We start from the raw sequence: 21517 nt of genomic DNA, 5'->3' as shown, positions 1-21517 counted from the left end.
GCTGGGTGCATAACATGGCCCCAGGAGGTGGCACAGACTATGGGCCTCTGCACCGCCCTCAATGGTTGCAGGAGCCACAACCATCAACTCAAGCCCCCTAGACTGCTTAAGGACCTTGGAACAAGATTGGCCCTTGGCAATAACCGAGGCACAGAGATCACTTTGGACTCTAGTGGCAAGCAGATCATTCACATTAGTCTGTTCTTTACCCCCTCCTCACCTCTTCAGATATACCTCTCTCCCCAGCCTATGAACCTCTTTGCTTCTATTTCTCTTCTACCACATCCTTTTTAGAAAGAACCCGAGAGTTCAACATATACCAAGGCATTAAGGCTGAGCAAGGCATCCCACCATATGTAATGGGCTTTGAAAAGGCATCTCAGGCACAAAGGAAAGATCCTGTTCCCCATGCCAGGGTTCCCACAAACAGAACAGGGCAGAAAACTGCTGCCTACATGCAAAGGTCCTAGTTTGGTCCCATGCAGGCTGCCCATCTGTTGGTCTGCCACTGCCGCGCCAGCACGGCAACTGTCGTTCTTCTGAGGGGGGAATTGTTAGGTCCCTAGAGGACAGGCCTTCGCACCCCCATTTGATCTGTTTTGCACTCTTGCACTTGGTTGAAAACAGGAACAAAAACAGGAACAACCTGTTGTTTTCAGCAATGTTTCTAAGGATGTTTACCCCTAAGCCATTGAGTTACAGTGATGAGCTTCCTGCTTTTGCACCCAAATTGGTTTATCAACTCCTGGAGGAAAAACACATACAGCCCCCCCTGACCTTTGCCAACAAGGGGGTTGGTTCCATCCGTCTTCCTATTTGCAAATCTTTCCAACGAACCCATCCTAGGCTCTGAGCCCTAACCTGTGTATGACGCTCCATAGGCGAGCACCCTTCCGCATCCACAGTCAAAAAATTTAAAATAAAGAGAATGGTGGATAATTGAGTAGCTCCCCCCTATTTAATTTTTTGAAAATATTGCTTGAGGGTCTGATTGGCTCTTTCTATGATTGCTTGACCCATTGGGTTATATGGAATGCCTGTTTTATGGGAAATTTCATAAAATGAACAAAAGGATAAAAATTTTTTGCTGATATATGCTGGGCCATTATCTGTCTTAATAACCTCAGGTTTGCTCATATAGGCAAAAGCAGATAGGCAGTGTACAATGGCATCTTTTGCTCATTCTCCTGAATGTAAGGATGTGAAAATTACTCCTGAAAATGTGTCTACTGATACATGGACAAACTTAAGCTTCCCTGCAGCAGGCAGGTGTGTAATGTCCATCTGCCATAACTGATTTGGTCATAACCCTCTTGCGTTAACTCCTAAGTTGGAACTGGTTAGGAAAGGAGCACACTGAGGACAAGAAGATGTAATGGCTTGTGCTACTTCTCATGTGCATCGAGTATGATGCCTAAGGGAACGTGCGTTAAGGTGAAATTAAGTAAGAACTACAAAATTTAATGATTGATCATAATTAATCTGCTGGAGATGGATCCTTTCAATGTCCAGAAGAAGCTTAAGGCCTGCCTGGCCGCAGGCGTCAATATTCAGGGAGAGGTTGGGTCAGGATCTCCTAAGAACATATCATACAATGGTCTTAAGTCACCTGTTTTGATTGCTAGGGAGGGACGTATCCACTGTACGTCTCCCAGTAATTGCTGCCAATCATGTAAGGCTTTAAGATGAGAGGTGTTAATAGTTAATTTTGTTGTTGTTGTTTAATTCCATCCATGGCCAATTGGTACCCAAGGTAGGAATATGAGGCTTGCATTTGGACCTTCTCAGGAGCTATGATCAGTCCCGTCTTCTCTAAATCCTGTTGCATTTGAGTATAGAACTTTTGACAGCTGATCCCCCCCCAGCCTTGTTTGGCAGGGCTTTCCAAGCTTTGGTAGCCGTGGTCACCATCTGGAAATATACGGCAGGATCGAGCACAATTTGATTGGCCAAGCCAGCATAAGCTCCTGCTCCAGTTAGCATGTCTAGATTGCACTGTGCCTGTCCCGCTTGTGCATTTAACCTAGCCATTTGTAAACAATTTTCTTGATATTCTCTCCTCCACAATATGTAATCTCCTCCCGATAGTACAGCACGGCATAGCTGTTGCCAATCATTAGGTGTAAGATTCAATGCCGCAAAAGACTCTACCATGGCAAGAGTAAACGGGGCTTGAGAGCCGTATACCGCCACGGCCTCTTTCAATTGCTTCATCTCCTTAAAGCTCAAGGCCACATGTTTTCTCAGCATCTGTCCCTCTATAACCAGGGCAACTGTGTGCTGGAGCCAAAAACAGACACCTCCTCTTCTTCCAGAGCCCTCTTTGGCTTCCCTGCCATCTGTCAGTCCGCAACTGGACTCCCTCCTTCCCCAATTGGCATTAAAAGCAGGTGGGGCTGATGGCACACATAAGGAATCCTTCGCCTTACAGTGCTTCAGCCTTTTCTGAAGAGCCTTAATTTCCTGCATTAGCTGTGCCTCCTCATCAGATAAACTATTCTCTGCACTAGAGCTGAGGCTGTCTTCCCCATTTTCTGACTCAGAGGTTATTGCTATCTGATTTTGTGCCCGAAAGTTGGCAGACTTTGGCGCTAGCCTTAGTCCTGTGCCAGATTCCAAAGTTCCCCCTAGTACCTCTGACATTTCCTTTCGGTCCCAATGCAACTCTGCCGATCCTATGGACCCGCGAGTCTCTTCCTCCTGTATTTCTTCAAGTATTTCTTTAGCAGCTATGATCTCCTGTCTCACTTACACTTTATCAGTAAGTAGGGCATCGCGAACCAGACGCCATAGCGAAAAGGTAGATATAGGGATGCTATCGACACCCTCCTTTTGCAACCGTTTCTGCAATCTGTTTTTACCTGTTTCCAATCGGAGATGTTCAAACCTCCACCTGTCAAAAACCTTGGGCTTGCTGCGGCTCTATTCTTAAGAAAATCCTCTATAGTTCTCTCTTTGACCTCGGTTCCTTGTATCTTTAACATTTAGATATCTCTCTTATTGCTTGTGGATCCCATTATACCCCAATCCATCCTTACCAGTCTAGGATGACCAAGTCCGCTACCCCTTCTTTCTCAGATCTCGGTGGGAACCTCCACTTTGCCGTGCCAGCATGGCAACTGTCGTTCTTCTGAGCAAGAGACATTGGGATTAACACGCAACACAATTTCAGGTTCTGCAGACAAGCCTTTATTCCACTTTCTCACACAGCATATATAGACCTTAGACCTCAGCAGGGGAGGCCGAGCCAGCAAAAGCAGGAAGCTCATCACTGTAACTCAATGGCTTAGGGGTAAACATCCTTAGAAACATTGCTGAAAACAGCAGATTGTTCCTGTTTTTGTTCCTGTTTTCAACCAAGTGCAAGAGTGCAAAACAGATCAAATGGGGATGCGAAGGCCTGTCCTCTAGGGACACAACATGCCACTAGCTCTTATTACTAAAATTAACCTATTTATATTAGTCTATATTTTGCCTTTTGCCTTTACCTTTCTTTCTTTCGCTCTGCATGTCCAACTCCCTCCTTGTCTCCTTGGTATCTACACATGCTAAGATTTGTCACCTACTTCCTCTGTCTTTGCTCAGAAGTCCCACCTATATACTTCCTAACTAGCTATTGGCCATTCAGCTTTTTTTTAGATCAATCATAGCAATAGATATTTACTCAGTGTACAAATACACTGTATGAAACATCCTACAATATTTTCCAATTTTATCTAAAAAAATGTTTTACCTCTAACATAGTAAAACTATATACAATAAGAACAATTATCAGGTAAGAATTACAGTCACAATGTCCAGTGTTGCATAAATTCTAATTGGTCTTAATAATAAAAACGTAAGAGTCAACTATTAGTGATGGATCAGAGAAGAAGTGTGGCCAAGAATTAAAGTTCTTACCTCTATCAATGATCAGACCAAAGGGATGATCCTGTCCTTAAACTCTATCCTCAGACTCACAGTTTCAGACTGCTAGTCCAGACATTAATGAACTCCTGTCTCCTTCGACATTATATTCCTTTCTTTGCCCAGTCATCTCACTCTTGTCCCCACCTCCCTAGTGGTGGAATTAAAGGCATGTGACCCCAACTGCTAGGATCACCTTTGTGTGAGCTCTGTTTCCCTTTTATGCAGGACAAATTTTGTTTAGCTCTGAATTAAGGACAGATCCATCTGACTCTGTCTGCCAAGTTTTGGAATTAAAAGGGTGTGCCACACTGGGATTTGTCTCTCCTGCAGGTACTGGCTTTTTGAGATCCTATTCCATTTGGATGCATACCTTCCTAAGCCTGGATGGATGGGGGAGAGCCTTGGTCTTCCCACAGGGCAGGGTACCCTCTGCCCCCTCTTACGACTGGAGGGGGAACAGGAGTGAGGGAGTGGAGATGTGGGAGGGAAGTGGGAGAAGGAGAAGAAATGGATATTTTGATTGGTATTATTTATAAAGTAATAAAAATTATCAGGAAAAAAATTTAAAAATAAAGATTACTGGCCTATAACTATGCAGGATTAAAGCAGGCAACATACTGGGAAGGAAGCAGAGTCTAAGGAGTCCTGAGCAAGATGTTGAAGAATCAACATGGGAAGTTCATAGAAGAGGTAAACAGATCTTCAGGCAGCACATACATGAATAGATATAGGTTAATTTAACTCATAAGAGCTGGCTGGAGACAAACAGATTTCAGCCTAGCATTTATAATTAATAATGTCTCCATGTGGTTATTAGGGAACTGGCTGGTGAGATAGAAAATTCTGCCCACAAAATTCTATCTTAAAACATGGAAGAAAATATTTCTATTTCTTTCCTTATGGTAGTAAAATATCCAATTACTGAATTGCCCCAAGTAATTAGAGGCATCTAATCACAAAGTGCACTTTCTAGTTTCTCCATAAGGTTGCTTTAGCAAGGCTCAAACTGAAGATTTCTTTCCCAAGCATCCCTTAAAGAAGATATCCTTATCTTACCTTATCTTCTTTTTATTTTCTCTTCTTATGTAGCAAATTAAACTTATCATTCTCTTAGCTGCGCATAGTTTCCAGACATCTTTAATCCATGGAAGTCATAAGGACTAGTGGAGAATACACGACATGAATGATATTTTAGTTGCTATTGTTGACAAGGTGTTTGTTAATAAAGTAAAACACAAATGTGGTCCATCCTAGAGAGACAGTCCAAGGAGTAGGAAGAAGTGCTTGCTGCTCTTCCAATGGACCCTAGTTCTGTTCCTAACACCCTGTCATGTGGTTCACAACACCTATTACTCCAACTCCAGGAGCTCTGATGTCCCATCTCTTTTGGTACCTATATGCATGTAATTACTTATACTTTACCACACACACACACACACACACACACACACACACACACACACTACACATACTCATACATGTGCAGGAATAAAATTAAACTAAATCATGTAAAAAATTTCAAATGTGTTTGTCTACTAAAGACCTAAAGTGGCTTTTTCTTTGTAGCCTAAAACCTTATTTCGTTGTAAACCCAGTGTTAATGTCACCTCAATAACTGAAGTGCTGTGGGTTTTTCCATCAATCAGATAAGAGAAATTGGCTAAGTGTCTACTAATTCCAGCCACTTAAACAATCATATGAATTTTTGAAGAAAAATAAATGCAGTGTGTGGTTTTGTTTTTGACCAGAAAAAAAGGCTGTGCCATCACTGCCTAGCCCCTACAGACTTAGCTCTGCACCCTGATTTTTAAGGCTTATTTGTTAAAACACACACAAAATATCACTACAGTCCAGTCTATCTGTATTTGGCAAATTCAAAAAATGTATCCCATTATCTATCCTATTTTGTGGAGTGCAAAGCTTTGTACCTAATTAATGTGCTTTTTTATTCCAACTTGTATTACAAACCTAAAGCTATATTTTGTATCTCAAAATATTCTCTTAGATAATCAACCTAAGTTATTTAAGTCTCTCAATCCTATATATTTTACAACTCTTTTGTGGGTTTTCTTTTCTGAATTTGGTAACAAAAGAAAACTTTAACTATAACTATATTGCCTTCAACTCCATCAGAGACCCAAGAAGGACATAATATAAGATGAGTAAACAGGAAGTACAGAACAAACAACTATAAAACTATAGTTTTAGTTTCCAAAGCTATATAAATGACAGAAACATCTGGCTTACTGGGTAGTCACTCAATGCTTCTGTGCAATGATGGGGCAACCATCTCTAGCCTACAGGACCAGAATATCTGTCAGACTTTTCTGTGAATCAGGAATTTTGAAGAACTGCCTTACCTTTCCTTGTCAAAATTGACAGTCCAATTTAGATATTATGTTGTGAGAGATGAAGAGCAATTTCTTCAAGTGTTTGAAGGCCTAAAATATATTTATCTAAAATATATTGCTATTTGACAGTGAAAGCATATTTAACATGACAGCAAGTTTTATTTTTATAGATGACTAATTGCTAATCTGTATTTACTAATTAGCCTAAGTAGTTTCAAAGAACTAGAAATTTAGATTATATTTTAAAGTTAGCTGCATAAGTAAAATACCTTAAACAAGAGTAGAAGTATATAAATAACTATGTAACAAAAATAAGCTTACATTTATATCAATATATAAAAATCCATATCCCATGAATCCATATTTTCCTCTTTTCCCTTCAGGAAGAAATTCCTGTATCTAATCTCCTTTGTTCAGCTTTTATCAACACCAAGTCCAACAACAACTTGTAATTACTCCCCTAAACAATGAGAAACATTCACAATTCACAAAGTAACCAAAATCCACCCATGCCACATCTTGAGAAGGTGGGTGTCATGTTTCCTATACTGCTTACTATTGTCTGGAAGTGATTACATCTTTCAAGTATCCTAATTAAATTATGACAATGATCAAGTCCTAGGAGAGCTAACTACTTATTTGCTGCCCAGCCTCTGTGCAAGGATAATGTGGAAGGCTTATCTGAAGTCCTGGCTGGGCCATTTCTGTTAGCAGCTTTGAAATTGTTCTGATTGTAGAATTTTGAGGAAACTCCAACAGAGGCATTCTGAGAGGCTAGATTAGCTGGGATACTTGTCTTAATTGGTATTTGGTACATTTTTCTTTATAAAAACAAACAAAATTCTCCTGGAACCTCAGTAGCACTCAGAAATACAGCTTGCTACAATACAGAGAAGGCAAAGAGAGAGGACCAAGAGGAGAGATTCTTGCTGAGAAAACCAAGAGAGAAAAATGGGAGAGGAACTCTAGAGCACAAGCTGTGACTATACAGAGTGGACCAAGAGAACAAACCAGGAGAAAAGACCAAGACCACAGGCTAAGAGAGACACCAGGGGATCCCTGAGACACAGACATTGACAGTACAGAGCAGACCAACAATAATTCCCAAAGACTCAGCCACTACAAAGATTTGACCAAGATACAAAGACACTGCTGGAATCAACTAAAGGAAGAAATGGGCTGGCACCAATGCCATAATTCATCCAAAAACCTGAAAAGCAAAATGATAACACCAGAACCCAGTGATCACAAAACAGGATAACTTGATCATCCTAACCCAAAAGAAGCAGAAGAAAATGATTTTAAATGTAACTATATGAAGATGATGGAGACCTTTAAAGAAGAAAAACTCCCTTAAAAAATGGAGGAAAACACAAACAAAAAAATTGGAAGAAATTAATAAATCCCTCAAAAAAATGAAGAAAACAAAACAAAAAAATCAAACAGGGGAAACAAACAGTTGAAGACTGATATAGAGGCAACAAAGAAAACACGAAAAAACAGAATTTTTGATGTGGATATCTGGGTAAATAAACAGTAACTACAGAGGCACACATAACTAACAGAATATAAGAGATGGAAGAGAGAATCTTAGGTGTTGAAGATACTATAGAGGAAATAGACTCATTAGTCAAAGAAAACATTAAATCAAACAAATTCTTAACAAAAACATTCAGAAAAGCTGGGACACCATGGAAAGACCAAACATAAGAAAAATAATGGTAGAAAAAGGAGAAGAACTTCAGTTCAAAGACACAGAAAATATATTCAACAAAATTTTAGAAGAAAACTTTCACAACCTAAAGAAGGAAATACCTATGAAGGTATAAGAAGCTTACAGAACAGCAAATAGACTAGATAAAAAAAATGCCCTCGCCAAATAATAATCAAAACATAAAACATTTAAAATAAAGAATATTAAAAGCTGCAAAGGAAAAGGATCAAGTAACATATAAAGATAGATTTAACAAAATTATATTCGACTTCTCAATGGAAACCACGAGAGTCAGAAGGTCAGGGCAGTTGTACTGCAGACATTAAGAGAGCATGGTTGTGAGCCCAGACTATTATACCCTGCAAAGCTTTCAATCACCATCGATGAAGAAAACAAGTTATTCCATTACAAATCCATGTATTTAAACAATATATATCCATAAACTCAGCCCTACAGGAAGTATTAGAAGGAATACCTCAACCCAAGGAAGCTAACTGCACTAACAAAAACACACAAAACAGATAAACTCCCACAAAGAAAACACACACACAAAGTGAAACATACACCACTACCACCAAAAATTAACAGGAATTATCAACCACTGGTCAATAATATCTCTTAATATCAACTGACTCAATTCACCTATGAAAAGACCCAGGATAAGAGGATGAATACGAAAACAGGATCCAATCTTTTGCTGTACAAGAAACTCACATTAACCTCAAAGACAGTCATTTCCTCAGGGTAAACAGTTGGAAAAGGTTTTTCAAATAGACCTTAAAAACAAATGAATGAAGCTATCCTAATATCAAACAAAATATATTTCAAACTACAATAAATCAGAAGAGATGGAAAAGGACACTTTATGCTCATAACAGGACAATCCATCAAAATGTAATCTCAATCATGAACATCTATGCCTCTAATAAAAGAGCACCCACATATGTAAAAGAATCACAAATAAGGCTTAAATCACACATCAAACCCCACACACTAGTAGTAGAAGACTTCATCACTTCACTCTCGCCAATGGACGGGTCAACCACACAGAAACTTAATGGGGAAATAAGAGAACTAACAGTTGTCATAACTCAAATGGACTTAACAGATATCTATAGAAAATTCCACACAAACACAAAAGAAAATACCTTCTTCTCAGCACCTTATGGAACCTTCTCTAAAACTGATCACATACTCAGTTACAAAGCAAATGTCGACGGATACAAAAAAAAATGAAGTAACCATATGTATCTTATTGGATCACCACGGTTTAAAGTTAGAATTTAATGACAACACTACTCTCAGAAAGCCTATAAACACATGGAAATTGAACAGTAAAGGAAGAAATAAAGAGGGAAATTAAACAATTAAATTCAATGAAAATGAAGGCACAATATATCCAAACCTATGGGACACTATGAAAGCAGTGATTTTAAAAAAAGTACATAGCACTAAGTGCTTACATAAAGAAAGTGGAGAGAGCTCACACTAATGACTTGACAGCACACCTGAAAGCTCTAGAACAAAAAGAAGCAGACTCATCCAAGAAGAGTAGAAGACAGGAAATAAATTGAGGGTTGAGATCAATGAAATATAAACAAAGAAAACAATAAAAAGAATCAACGAGACAAAGAGATGGTTATTTAAGAAAATCAACAAGATAGACAAATCATTTTCTCAACTACTCAAAAGGCAGAGAAATAATGCACAAATTAACAAAATCAGAAAGGAAAGGGATACATAACAACAGACACTAAGGAAATTCAGAGAATCATTAGGTCACACTACAAAAACCTGTATTCTAAAAAATTGGGAAATGTAAAAGAAATGGATAGATGCAATTTACCAAAATTAAATCAAGACCAGGTGAACAATTAAAAAAACTATAAACCATAAGAAAAGAGAAGTTGTCATCAAAAGTCTTCTAACCAAAAATATCCCAGAGTTAGAGAGTTTTAGTGTAGAATTCTACAACAACTTCCAAGAAGAGCTAATACCTATACTCCTCAAAGTGTTCCACATAATAGAAACAGAAGGGACCTTGACAAACTCTTTTTAAGAGACTACATGTACCCTGATACTGAAACCACACAGACTCAAACAAGAAAGAGAAGTATAAACCAATCTCACTTATGAACATAGATGCAAACATATTCAATGAAATATTAGCAAAGCAAATTCAAGAACACATAAAAAATCATCTACCATGATCAAGTCGACTTCATCCCAGAGATGCAAGGATGGTTCAACATATTGAAATCTATCACTGTAATTCATCATATAAATAAACTAAAAGAAAAAATATATGATCATCTCATTAGATGCTGAAAAGGCATTAAACAAAGTTCAAAACCCCTTAATGATAAGGGTCATGGAGACATTAGAAATATAAGAAACATATCTAAACATATTAAAGACAATACATGCAAGAGGACAGTCAACATCAAATTAAATGGAGAGAAAATCAAAGTGATTCCACTAAAATCAGGAACAAGGTTGTCCACTCTCTCCATGTCTCTTCCACACAGTTCTTGAAGGTCTGGCTATAGCAATAAGACAGTAAAAGGAGATGAAGGGGATTCAAATTGGAAAGGAAGAAGTCAAATTTTCATTATTTGTAGATGATATGATAATATATATAAGTGACCCCAAAAGCACTACAAGGGAACTCCTACAGCTGATAAATACCTTCAGTAATGTGGCAGGATACAAGACCAACTCAACAACAACAACAGCAAAAAACCAGTAGCCCTTCAATACACAAGCAATAAAGTGACTGATAAAAAAGTCAGAGAAACATCATCTTTCACAATAGCCACAAATAACATAAAATATCTTGGGGTAACACTAACCAAAGAAGTAAAAGAATTATTCATTGAGAACTGTAAGTGTTTGAAGAAATAAATTGAAGAAGATGACATAAAATGGAAAGATCTCCCATGTTCTTGGATAAGGAGGACCAATAAAATAAAAAGGGCAATCCTACCAAAAACAATCTATATATTTAATTCAATTCCCATCAAAATCCCAAGATAATTCTTCACAGACCTTGAGAAAAAAAATAACCAATTGCATATGGAAAAACAAAAAACTCAGAATAATCATAACAATCCTGCATAATAAAGGAACCTCAAGAGCCACCACCATCCCTGACATCAAGCTCTATTACAGAGCTACAGTAATGAAAACAGCCTGGTATTGACAAACGAACAGAAAGGTTGACCAAAGGGATTCAATCAAAGACCAAGATATTAATCAACACACGTATGAACACCTGATTTTTAACAAAATAAAAAGCTGAAAGTATACAATGGAAAAAAGAAAGCATCTTCAACAAATTGTGCTGGCATGACTGGATGTCAACCTGTAGAAGAATGAAAATAGATCCATATCTCTATTCCCATGCACAAAACTCAAGTCAAAATGGATTAAAGACCTCAATATAAATCCAACCACACTGAACCTGATAGAACAGAAAGTGGGAAGTATCCTTCAATGCATGGACACAGGAGACCACTTCCTGAATATAACCTCAGTGTCACAGACACTGAGAGCAGCAATAAATAATTGGGACCTTCTGAAACTGAAAAGCTTCTGTAAAGCAAAGGACACATTCGATAAGACAAAAGGCAGCCTACTGAATGGGAAAAGATCTTTACAACCCCATATCAAACATAGGACTAATCTCCAAAATATATAAAGAATTTAAGAAACTAGATATAAAAATTCCAAATAACCCAATAACAATTGGGTACAGAACTAATCAGAATTATCAACAGAAGAATCTCAAATGGCCAAAGACACTTAAGAAAATGTTCAAACTTCTTATTCATCGGAGAAATGCAAATCAAAACAATTCTCAGATTCCATCTTACTCCTGTCAGAATGCCTAAAGTCAAAAGTACCAATGATAGTTTATGCTAGAGAGGATGTGGAGTATAGCAGTTTGTCAGAAAATTGGGGAATCAACCTAACTCAGGATCCAGCAATTCCATACCTGGGCATATACCCAAAAGATGTTCGATCATACTACAAACATATATGTTCAATTTTGTTGATAGCAACATTATTTTTAATATCCAGAACCTGGAAAAACTTAGATACCCCTCAACCAAAGAAAGGATAAAAAGAAATGTGGAACGTTTACACATTAGCATACTACTCTGCAGTTAAAAAAAATGACATCTTGAGTTTTACATGCAATTGGATGAAACTAGAAAACACCATCTTGAGTAAGGTAACCAAGACCCAAACAGATGAATATGGTATGTACTCACTCATATGTAGATACTTACTGTAAACAAAGGATATTCATGCTTCTAAAGAAGCTAAGTAACAAGGTGAACCCCAAGAAAAACATGTATAGATCCACCTGGAAAGTTGAAATAGACAAGATTACCTGACAAAATTGGGAACAAAGAGGTGGGAGGAGAAGGGAAGGTAAAAGTTGAAGAGAAGGGGAAAAGAAGAGGGGTGATAAGAACTTGAGGGAATGAAATAGTCAAGAAGGAGGAAGGACAGAGATGAGAGCAAGGAAAAAGATATATTGATTGAGGGAACCATTATGCAGTTAGCAAGAAACCTGGCTCTAGAGAAATTCCCAGGAATCAATAATGATGACCCCCAGCTAAGACCCTAAGAAATAGAGAAGTGGGTGCCAGAATTTGCCTTGCCCTGTAGTCAATCTGATGAATATCTTAAATCTCACCATAGAACCTTCATCCAGCAACTGATGGAAACAGAGGCAGAGAACCACATCAGAGCACTGGACTGAGCTCCCAAAGTCCAGGTGAAGTGTGGGAAGAGTGAGGATATGATCAAAGTGGTCAAGACCATGATGGGTACACCCACTGAAACAGTCTACCAGAGCTAATAGGAGCTCACAAGCTCCAGTCGGACTGGGAAGGAACAAATGTAGGACCAAACTAGTCCCTCTGATTGGGGTTGACAGTTGCACAGCTGCGGCAGATGGGAATTGACTCCAGGATTTATTCCTAGTGTTTTTACTAGCTTTTTGGGAACCTATTCTCTTAATTTGGATACCTTGCTCGGCCTAGATGTAGTAGGAAGGGCTGGGCCTTCCACAAAGCAATATGTCTTACACTTCCTGAGGAGTGGATAGGGGTGGGGTGTGGGGGTAAATGGAGGGAATGGGAGGATGGGAGAGAACTTGGATTGGGTTTGGATAACTAAAAAAAACTTTTAAAAAAGAAAACCACATAAAAATTTAAAGATAACATATATATCTACAACAACACAAGTAAGAAATATGCAGTGTCCATAAGTGAGTTAAAAATGATTTTTTTGTTCTTTATTTGAAACTTTTATCCTTCTTCCTCAGGGTTTGCTGGCTGCTGGCCTGTGAGGGGGAATGAAGCAACAGCAAGTGAGCAGTGTCAGATGGATGACTTGTTGGTTGATGGAGAGAGCTCTCCATAAGGTAGCTTCAGTGAGTCTTATCAGTTTTAATCCAGAGAATAGGAAATATATAGAATTGAGGATGGTAGCTGGGGAATTCCTAGTTTGCATTAAACAGCATATTCCTATCATTAAGCTCTTCCTACAAGTCTTAGTTGTCATATGTGAAAGCAGGGTCCTATCATAAAGCTACTAGCATGATGTCTATTTACCATATGGGAGCAGGTCTGGGCAGTAGTAACCTGCCTTTAATTGAAGCACTTGGGAGGCAGAGGCAAGTGGATCTCTGTGAGTTTCAGGCTAGCCTGGTCTACAAAAGCTAGTTCCAGGAGAGGCTCAAAAGTTACAGTGAAACTCTGCATCGAAAAACAAAATCAAAAACAACAAAACATATGAGCAGCAGGGGGATAGCTGTTGCAGGGAAACATGCTAAGGGTCATAATAGAGATAAGTTAGACATCCAGGCTTATGGATAGCTTTCACATAAGGTCTGGCCTCCAGGCAGAGACACCTTTTCCAAATAAGAGCAGGCAGAGCTGGGTGGTGGTGGTGTATGCCTTTAATCCCAGCACTTGAGAGGCAAAGGCAAAAGGATCTCTGTGAGGTCAAGGCCAGCCAAGTCTATAAGAGCAAAGTCCAGGACAGGCTTCAAAGCTACAGAGAAACCCCATCTTTCAAAGCCAAAAAGGAAAAAAAAGAGTAGGTAGAGTTCAGGTAACCCTGCTATCAAAGGAGTAGTCGAAGGAATACTCCAAGTCAAGCAAAAGGAAAGCTTCTAGGTCATGATACACTGCAGTCTCTGACTAGTGGGGCCTCAAAACAAAAGGCATCTATCTGCAAGTCCGTTTAAGCTGTATAATCAAAATGTAACATGAATATCTACCCATACCATATGAAAGGATGACATGTGAAAATAAGTCATGAGGACTCTGTAACCAATAAGATTTATCATATCTCAATCTATCTATCCTTATGCTGAGGGATCAACTTACACATTACCCATCATTTTAGCATTTCTTGGCTTTTTCTTCATGACTGTAGTCAAGATCCTCAGGATTTCTCACCCAATAAATTTTGAATCCTATTAATTTTGAAGAGAACCACAATTTTTGTTTCCTATGAAAACAGAGGCATAGCCTCTCTCCCAAAGAAACACATTTTCTGACTTTCATTTTGAAGTTAAGACATTTTAAAATAGAAAGGCTAGTCTTATTTATCAATTTACATAATAAAATGCCTCTCAGCATCTATTGCTTTTGTTACATTAGCATTTAAAAAATGAAAAGTCAATGAAGTCCCCGAAAAGATTGTAATACTCTGTGTATTTCCCATCTTTATGTGGCTTATTCTTTTCATGGTCAGTAGTACCTTATTCTTTATTTAAAGAAAGAATTATTTTCATTATTATTTTAAAAGTATTATTTTCATTACTGTCTATACCCATTTCCTTTTCTTTTTTTTTAACTTCTAATCACATTTGTGTTCATGCTATACCTGCTCAAATGTTTCCTTATCCTGGACCTGACCTTACAAAACATTTTGGCATTCTCTGACATGTAAGCCAAATCTTAAACTTCTAAGTGGCTGGCTCCACCCCATCTCTTCCTTGAGGGCCTAGTCTCGTATCTGTAGAACAGGGCAGGGGCTCCATTTACCACCTCAGCTTTTAAAATTTGGTGAATTTATTTACAGATGTTTTTTATCTAACTCACCAGCTATTCAAGTGCTCTGCTGATCAGCATAGCCTCTTAGAAGAGACATGCCTCAAGGCTGGGCGGTGGTGGCGCACACCTTTAATCCCAGCACTTGGGAGGCAAAGGCAGGCAGATCTCTGTGAGTTCGAGGCCAGCCTGGTCTACAAGAGCTAGTTCCAGGACAGGCACCAAAAACTATAGAGAAACCCTGTCTCAAAAATCAAAAAAATCAACTTTTATAATTTAATAAAATTACTAAAAAAATAAATAAATAAAAATAAAATAAAATAAGAAAAAAAAGAAAAAAAAGAGACAAGCCTCTCTATACTGAAAGCAGTGGGCTTTGTGTGCCTGCCCTGACATTAGATACCATCTGTAGTGAGTCTTTCTCGTTACTACCCAAAGGGGTGCAGTGCGATCGGTAATTAATAATCTGCCAGAGTAGCTTAATACAAAATATACAGCTTTAATAAACAGAAGGAATACTTACACCAGAATCCCAACGATCCATCCGGATGCAGGAGCCAGGTGAGAGAGCTAGGGGAAGCGCACCCGCCAGGTTTATAGGTAAACTTTTGCCTTCGGGCAACATGCCCAACAGACAAAATGTGATTGGCTGAACTCCCCTATCAACTACCAGCCAGTTCCCAAATAATGATACAAAGACTTACTATTAATTAAGAATGCTCATCCTTAATTAGTCTTGTCTCACTAGTCCTTATAACTTAAATTAACCCATTTATGTTAGTCTACATTTTGACTCATGCAATTTTTACCTTTCTTTTGTTCTGTATGTCCAACTCTTTCCGTGTCTCCTTGGCATCTGACACATGGTTAAATTCCTCTCTCTCTCTCTGACCAAACATCGTACCTGTACTTCCTGCCTAACTATTGGCCATTAAGCTTTTTATTACACCAATCACAGCAATACATTTTGACACAGTGCACAAATAACCCACAACAGAAATTTTCAACTTGGAGAGTTTAACTACAACCAAGAAAACACAAGGAATAAATAATCTTCTCAAATCAAATCAAAATAGGGAACATATACACCAAAAAAAATAATAAAAAGAATAAGCACTGATCACTGATAATACTCACTATCAATGCCCTCAAATACCCCATAAAAAGACTCAAACTATCAGAATTGGTGTGAAAATAGGATCCATGCTTCTGGTGCATCCAAAAAACACACCTTATTATTATCTATAAACATCACATAGACTAAAAGGATGGGAAAGGCTATTACAAGCAAATGGACCTAAGAAGCAAACCAGCGCAGTTATTTTAATATTCAACAAAATTTACTGCAAATCAAACCTAATAAAATGATATAGAGAAGTACTTTATGTACACATCAAAGTAAAATATCTAAGAGGACATTGCACATGCCAACCCTCACACATTCATAGTGGGAGATTTAAATACTGCACTTTCTCTGATAGACTTCTCATATATGCAAAACTAAACATTCCTTCTTCCTAGCACCTAATGAAACTTTTTTAAAACTTCATCACATACTCAGACACAAAACAATTCTCAACAGATCCAGTAAAATAGAAATAACACTATTCTGTTTGACTACCATGGATTAAAAACTGAATTTCAACAACAAAGGCAACAGAAATCTTGCCAACTAATAAAAACTGAAAAATTCACTACTGAATGAAAAGTATGTCAGTGCAGAAATTAATAAAGAAGTAGAAGACTTTCTAGAATTGAGTGAAAATGAAAACACAATATACCCAAACTTATGAAATACAATGAAGGCTGTTCTAAGGGGCAAGTTCATCACACTAAGTGACTATGTTTTCAAAATCTGTACATTTCATAATAGTAATTTAACAGCACGCCTGGAAGCTCTACAATCAAAAGAAGAAATCACATCCAAAATGAACAAAGCATGATCAACTTTGTATAGAAAAACCTATAAAAAAAACTTTAAGACATTTAATAAAAGAAATAAAATTGAAGATGTTATCAGGTGATTAAAAACCTCATGAGCTTATGGATCAGTAGGATTAATATAGCAAAACTGGTCCTCCTACCAAAAGCAATCTACAGATACAATACAATTCTCAGTAAATTCTAACACCAGTTTTCACAGTAAAGACAGTGTTCTGCTTTATATAGAAACACAAAACAAACAAACAAAAGCTGTACAATCTTGAATAATAAAACAACTCCCGGAGGCATGATTGTCTCTGACCTAAAACTGTACTACAGAACTATAGTAATAAAAACACAATAGAACTGGCATAAAAACTAACATATTGATCAATGGAATTAAATTGAAGACCCTGTAATAAACTCCCATATCTAAGGACACCTGATTAAAATATGGAGGTAAGAATCATACACTGGAAAAACATAGCCTTTTCAACAAATGGTGCTGGTCAAATTTGATGTCTGCATGTAAAAGGATGCAAATGGATTTATACTTGTCACTCTCAACAAACATCAACTGCAAATGGATGAAATACCTCAATATAAAACCAAATACCCTAAACTCCCTCCTTTAAAAAGAGGGAGTCAAGAATAGCCTTGAACTCATTGCCATATAAAAAGACTTTTTGAACAGAATATCATTAACACAGGCACTAAGAATAACAGTTAATAAATGGAATGTCATGAAATTGAATAGCTTCTGTATGGCAAGGAATCCTGTCATTTGAACAACATGGAAAGTATTTTTGCCAATTACACATCTGATAGAGGACTAATATACAAGATATATAAAAAGTAGGAAAATAGATATTAAGAAAACAAATAACCCAATTTTTAAATGGGGTGCATATCCAAAAGGAGAATTCTTGAAAGAAAAAATTCAAATGGCTGATAAAGAAATATCTAGCATCATTAGTCATCATGGAAATGCAAATCAAAACTACTTTGAGATTTTACCTATCTGAATGAGTAAAATAAATAAATAAAAATGACAATTCATACCGGCAATGATGAAGAGTTAGGGGAAATTTCATCCATTGCTGGCGAGAGTGCAAACTGAGATAGTCACTATAAAAATCATTATGGTAGCTCCTCATTATGCTGGGTTATTTTGTGTGTCAACTTGACATGTGCTAGAGTCATCAGAGGAAGGAGCCTCAGTTGAGAAAATACTTCCTTGAAATCCAGCTATAAGCATCTTTTTCATTTAATAATATGTATCATTAGGGGGTCTGTTTGTTGGGGGTTTATGTTCTGACCAGTTCCCCACTGCCGACAAGCCCCAAAGAAAATCACACAGAGATCTCCATAAGTTATAAAATGAATTGGCCCATTATCTCAGGTATTTATTAGCTCTTATAGCTTGTATTAACCCATTATTCTTATCTATGTTAGCCACATGGCTCGGTACCTTTCTCAGCGGAGCAGCTCACATCTTGCTTCTTTGGTGACCTGGGTAGAACTGCGGGGGGAGCTTCCTGCTTCCCAGAATACTCCTGTTCTCATCGCCCCACCTCTACTTCCTGTCTGGTTGACCCACCTATATACTTCCTGCCTGGCCAATCAGCATTTATTTAAAACATGATTGACAGAATACAGACAATTCTCCCACATCACGAAGAGGGCCCAGTCCATGGTATGTGGTTCCATAACTGGACTGGTGGTCCTGGGTTGTATAAGAAGGTGGACTGAGCAAGTCATGGGAAACAAGTCAGCAAGCACTTCCCTTCCTGGCCTTGGCATCATCTCCTATATTCCAGGATCCTGACGTGTTTGAGTTTCTGTCCTGACTTCCTTCAGTGATAAACAGCAATGTTAGAGAATAAGCCCAATAAATACTTTCCCCCAAATTTGTTTTTGGTCATGGTGTTTCATCACAGCAATAGAATCTTTAACTGAGGAACTCATGAAGGTGAGAGCTAAACAATGCCAAAATCTAGCCATACCATTTGGACCTATATACCCAAAGGACACTTCATCCTAGTACAGACAGTTGATATGTTTTCTGTTGCTCTAATCATAATAACCTGAAACTGGAAACAATCTAGATATCCTTCAGTAGATTAATTGGTAAAAAAAATGTGGCATATTTACAGAACAGAATATTACTCAGTGAATTAAAAATTGAATTCATAAAATATGCAGGTAATGTATGAAACTACAAAAAAAAATCAACCTTAGTAAGGCAATCCAGACCCAGAAAGAGAAATGTGGTATGTGTTTGCTTATATGTGGATTTTAGCTGTTAAGTCTCCATTAAGCAAACTTTAATCCATATAATCACAAGTTAGATATTGAGTAAGGGTCTGAGGGAACAGATAAGTCTTATTAGAAAAGGGAAATAGAATAATTATTAATGGGTAGTGAGTAGACTGGAACTGAAGGATCAAATGTGGATGGAGATATTATTTGAATAAGAGGATAAGAGAAGGAATATGAAGAGAGACATCTAAAACTAGGAATCATTTAAGCGGCAGTATGTAGTAGCCAAAATTTTCTAAAATGCACATATGGAAAGATTGAAAAAAAATCATTAAATAATGGGGGAGACAAAATCAAAACTGGACAACTCTTATCAAATGAAGCTTCTAATACTAGGATATAATACAATACATCTAATTGTGCTATTAGCCAAAAAGGTCCCATGGGAATAAAAAAAACCCTCAGGGCATCACCAGGGCAGGCTACTCTTCTCAGATGGACAGCAAGTCCCAATTGCTAAAGACAACACCTACACAAATCACCAAACAAGGACAAGTTGAACTGATGAATAAGTAAAGTCTTCTCCCTTACTGGCTAATGTTCTTGGTACTAAAAGATACTTTGCAAGCTACAAAAGGAGAAATATAAACACCAACCAAGTTGCGTCCTGCCTGCAAGATAAGTTAATGTAACAGTGGCTGAAAGTTTATGTGAGTAACCAACCAATATCTGATTTGACATAAGAACCACTCTATGAGATGGAACAAATACTCAATGAAACTTGGGTGACTAAGAACCAGAGACTAGATAGAACAGTGACTCAGATTCCATAAAGTAATATGGCAAAAAAGAGATATCTATCCACATTCTACTATACTCGTAAATGAGTACCTTGTTCAGTTATTACCAGAGACGCTTCCACATGCAGCAGATGGGAACAAATCCAGAGACCCACAGCCAGGCAAAATACAGACAAAGAGTGAGCAGCCTTAGTGGAATAAGCCTTAAGTGAAATGTCTCCATTAAATCCCTTTCCTAAGAATTGAGTGAACTCCAAGGAAGAGAAGGCAGAAATAGTGTAAGATCCAGAGAGGATAGAGGAAACCAAGGGAAAAAAACCCCTAAATCAACAAGATTAATGAGCATATGAACTCAGATAGACTGAGACAATATGCACAAGACCTACAAGGGTCAGGACAAGACACAGTCCTAGAATTGAAAAGAAAAGTCAACACATGCCATCATGTCTAACAAAGAATCTATCTCCAATTGATAATCATGTACAAATAAAAAATTAATTTTCTCTAAAGTAGTCTTACTTGGGAAACAAACTACTCTTAAAGGTAGGCTGCATGCCCAGCAGTAGAAAGACCATAAAAATGAAGTCAACAGCATCTATGAAAGTTCCTTCTCTCATAATGTCATGTCAAGGCCTTTTCTTTTTCTTTCTCCTTTTTTCCTTTTTAAAATTTTATTCTTTTTACTTTTACATTTACATTTTATCTTTCTTTTTACACACCAGAGGTTTTTTCGTGTAAACATTATGGCTTCTGATTTTGTAGTTTTCTAAATTTTTGAGTTATATATTTTTCTCCAACCCCTTCCTTTCTACCCTCTCCCATGATCCCAACACTCTCAATTTACTCAGGAGATCTTATCTTTTTCTACTTCCTGTATAGCTTCCATCCATGTATGTCTCTCTCAAAATTCTCTTTCAAGTCTAGGTTTTCTGGGATTATGAATTGTAGACTTTTTTTTTGCTTTATGTCTAAAAGCCACTTACAAGTGAGAACACATTATATTTGTATTTCTGGGTCTGGGTTACTTCACTCAATATGATGTTTGCTAGACCCATCTATTTGCCTGCAAATTTCAAGATGTCGCTAATTTTTTCCACTTTGTATTTTTCCATTATGTAAATGTACCACATTTTCTTTATCCATTCTTTGATTGAGGGGCATTGAAGTTGATTCCAGATTCTGGCTATGACAAATAATGCTGCTATGAATATAGCTGAGCCCATGTCCTTACAGCATGATTGAGTATCCTTTGGGTATATACCCCAAAGTGGTATGGTTGTGTATTGATGTAGGTTGTTTCTAATTTTCTGAGAATCCACTATATTGATTTCCAAAGTGGCTGGAACAGTTTGTATTCTTACCAGCAATGTAGTAGTATTCCCTTTACCCCACATCATACCCAACATAAGCTGTCATCAGTGTTTATGATCTTGGCCATTCTTACAGAGGTAAGATGGAATCTCAGACTTGTTTTGATTT

This window comes from Myodes glareolus, chromosome 4, assembly GCF_982192425.1.
Source record: "Myodes glareolus chromosome 4, mMyoGla1.1, whole genome shotgun sequence".
Lineage (NCBI taxonomy): Eukaryota > Metazoa > Chordata > Mammalia > Rodentia > Cricetidae > Myodes > Myodes glareolus.
The sequence above is the reverse complement of the archived record's forward strand: the minus strand, read 5'-3'. Positions refer to the sequence as shown.